Here is a 4,141-nt window from a genome sequence, read left to right on the forward strand (position 1 = left end):
CCACGGCCTCGGCCCGCATGCCTTGCCACGGCGTTGCCCAACATGCCATGCCACGGCCTCGGCCCGCATGCCATGCCATGCCATGCCTTGGCCTTGGCCAGCATGACATGCCACGGCCTCGGCCCGCATGCCTTGCTACGGCGTCGCCCAACAAGCCATGCCACGGCCTCGGCCCGCATGACATGCCACGGCCTCGGACCGCATGCCTTGCTACGGCGTCGCCCAACATGCCATGCCACGGCCTCGGCCCGCATGACATGCCACGGCCTCGGCCATCATGCCATGCCACGGCCTCGGCCCGCATGCCTTGCCACGGCGTTGCCCAACATGCCATGCCACGGCCTCGGCCCGCATGCCATGCCATGCCACGGCCACGGCCCGCATGCCATGCCACGGCCACGGCCTCGGCCCGCATGCCTTGCTACGGCGTCGCCCAACATGCCATGCCACGGCCTCGGCCCGCATGCCGTGCCACGGCCTCGGCCCGCATGCCATGCCATGCCACGGCCCGCATGTCTTGCCACGGCGTTGCCAAACATGCCATGCCACGGCCTCGGCCCGCATGCCTTGCGACGGCGTCGCCCAACATGCCATGCCACGGCCACGGCCCGCATGCCATGCCACGGCCTCGGCCCGCATGCCATGCCACGGCCTCGGCCCGCATGCCATGCCACGGCCTCGGCCCGCATGCCTTGCTGCGGCGTTGCCCAACATGCCATGCCACGGCCTCGGCCCGCATGCCTTGCCACCGCGTTGCCCAGCATGCCATGCCACCGCGTTGCCCGGCGTGCCATGCCTTAGCCTTGGCCAACATGTCGAGCCACGGCCTCGGCCCGCATGCCATGCCATGCCACAGCCCGCATGTCTTGCCACGGCGTTGCCAAACATGCCATGCCACGGCCTCGGCCCGCATGACGTGCCACGGCCTCGGCCCGCATGCCATGCCACGGCCTCGGCCCGCATGACATGCCACGGCCTCGGCCCGCATGCCTTGCCACGACGCCGCCCAACTTGCCATGCCACGGCCTCGGCCGGCATGCCATGCCACGGCCTCGGCCCGCATGACATGCCACGGCCTCGACCCGCATGCCTTGCTACGGCGTCGCCCAACATGCCATGCCACGGCCTCGGCCCGCATGCCATGCCACGGCCTCGGCCCGCATGACATGCCACGGCCTCGGACCGCATGCCTTGCTACGGCGTCGCCCAACATGCCATGCCACGGCCTCGGCCCGCATGCCACGGCACGGCCTCGGCCCGCATGCCTTGCTACGGCGTCGCCCAACATGCCATGCCACGGCCTCGGCCCGCATGCCCTGCCACGGCCTCGGCCCGCATGACATGCCACGGCCTCGGACCGCATGCCTTGCTACGGCGTCGCCCAACATGCCATGCCACGGCCTCGGCCCGCATGCCACGGCACGGCCTCGGCCCGCATGCCTTGCTACGGCGTCGCCCAACATGCCATGCCACGGCCTCGGCCCGCATGCCATGCCACGGCCTCGGCCCGCATGACATGCCACGGCCTCGGACCGCATGCCTTGCTACGGCGTCGTCCAACATGCCATGCCACGGCCTCGGCCCGCATGCCATGCCACGGCCTCGGCCCGCATGCCATGCCACGGCCTCGGCCTGCATGCCTTGCTGCGGCGTTGCCCAACATGCCATGCCACGGCCTCGGCCCGCATGCCTTGCCACCGCGTTGCCCAGCATGCCATGCCACCGCGTTGCCCGGCGTGCCATACCTTAGCCTTGGCCAACATGTCGAGCCACGGCCTCGGCCCGCATGCCATGCCATGCCACGGCCCGCATGTCTTGCCACGGCGTGGCCAAACATGCCATGCCACGGCCTCGGCCCGCATGACGTGCCACGGCCTCGGCCCGCATGACATGCCACGGCCTCGGCCCGCATGCCTTGCTACGGCGTCGCCCAACATGCCTTGCCACGGCCTCGGCCCGCATGCCATGCCACGGCCTCGGCCCGCATGACATGCCACGGCCTCGGCCAGCATGCCTTGCCACGACGCCGCCCAACTTGCCATGCCACGGCCTCGGCCCGCATGCCATGCCACGGCCTCGGCCCGCATGACATGCCACGGCCTCGGCCCGCATGCCTTGCTACGGCGTCGCCCAACATGCCATGCCACGGCCTCGGCCCGCATGCCATGCCACGGCCTCGGCCCGCATGACATGCCACGGCCTCGGACCGCATGCCTTGCTACGGCGTCGCCCAACATGCCATGCCACGGCCTCGGCCCGCATGCCACGGCACGGCCTCGGCCCGCATGCCTTGCTACGGCGTCGCCCAACATGCCATGCCACGGCCTCGGCCCGCATGCCATGCCACGGCCTCGGCCCGCATGACATGCCACGGCCTCGGACCGCATGCCTTGCTACGGCGTCGCCCAACATGCCATGCCACGGCCTCGGCCCGCACGCCACGGCACGGCCTCGGCCCGCATGCCTTGCTACGGCGTCGCCCAACATGCCATGCCACGGCCTCGGCCCGCATGCCATGCCACGGCCTCGGCCCGCATGACATGCCACGGCCTCGGACCGCATGCCTTGCTACGGCGTCGCCCAACATGCCATGCCACGGCCTCGGCCCGCATGCCATGCCACGGCCTCGGCCCGCATGACATGCCACGGCCTCGGACCGCATGCCTTGCTACGGCGTCGCCCAACATGCCATGCCACGGCCTCGGCCCGCATGCCATGCCACGGCCTCGGCCCGCATGACATGCCACGGCCTCGGCCCGCATGCCTTGCTACGGCGTCGCCCAACATGCCTTGCCACGGCCTCGGCCCGCATGCCATGCCACGGCCTCGGCCCGCATGCCTTGCCACGACGTCGCCCAACTTGCCATGCCACGGCCTCGGCCCGCATGCCATGCCACGGCCTCGGCGCGCATGACATGCCACGGCCTCGGCCCGCATGCCATGCTACGGCGTCGCCCAACATGCCATGCCACGGCCTCGGCCCGCATGCCATGCCACGGCCTCGGCCCGCATGCCATGCCACGGCCTCGGCCCGCATGACAGGCCACGGCCTCGGACCGCATGCCTTGCTACGGCGTCGCCCAACATGCCATGCCACGGCCTCGGCCCGCATGCCATGCCACGGCCTCGGCCCGCATGCCACGGCACGACCTCGGCCCGCATGCCTTGCTACGGCGTCGCCCAACATGCCATGCCACGGCCTCGGCCCGCATGCCATGCCACGGCCTCGGCCCGCATGACATGCCACGGCCTCGGACCGCATGCCTTGCTACGGCGTCGCCCAACATGCCATGCCACAGCCTCGGCCCGCATGCCGTGCCACGGCCTCGGCCTCGGCCCGCATGCCTTGCTACGACGTTGGCCAACATGCCATGCCACGGCCCCGGCCCGCATGCCATGCCACCGCGTTGCCCGGCGTGCCATGCCTTAGCCTTGGCCAACATGTCGTGCCACGGCCTCGGCCCGCATGCCATGCCATGCCACGGCCCTCATGTCTTGCCACGGCGTTGCCAAACATGCCATGCCACGGCCTCGGCCCGCATGCCTTGCTACGGCGTCGCCCAACATGCCATGACATGCCACGGCCTCGGCCCGCATGCCTTGCTACGGCGTCGCCCAACATGCCATGCCACGGCCTCGGCCCGCATGCCATGCCACGGCCTCGGCCCGCATGCCTTGCGACGGCGTCGCCCAACATGCCATGCCACGGCCTCTGCCCGCATGCCATGCCACGGCCTCGGCCCGCGTGACATGCCACGGCCTCGGCCCGCATGCCTTGCCACGACGTCGCCCAACTTGCCATGCCACGGCCTCGGCCCGCATGCCATGCCACGGCCTCGGCTCGCATGACATGCCACGGCCTCGGCCCGCATGCCTTGCTACGGCGTCGCCCAACATGCCATGCCACGGCCTCGGCCCGCATGCCATGCCATGGCCTCGGCCCGCATGACATGCCACGGCCTCGGACCGCATGCCTTGCTACGGCGTCGCCCAACATGCCATGCCACGGCCCCGGCCCGCATGCCTTGCCACCGCGTTGCCCGGCGTGCCATGCCACCGCGTTGCCCGGCGTGCCATGCCTTAGCCTTGGCCAACATGTCGTGCCACGGCCTCGGCCCGCATGCCATGCCATGCCACGGCC

Source organism: Camellia sinensis, chromosome 6 (assembly GCF_055761805.1).
Source record: "Camellia sinensis isolate YWXY chromosome 6, ASM5576180v1, whole genome shotgun sequence".
In the NCBI taxonomy this organism is placed as follows: domain Eukaryota; kingdom Viridiplantae; phylum Streptophyta; class Magnoliopsida; order Ericales; family Theaceae; genus Camellia; species Camellia sinensis.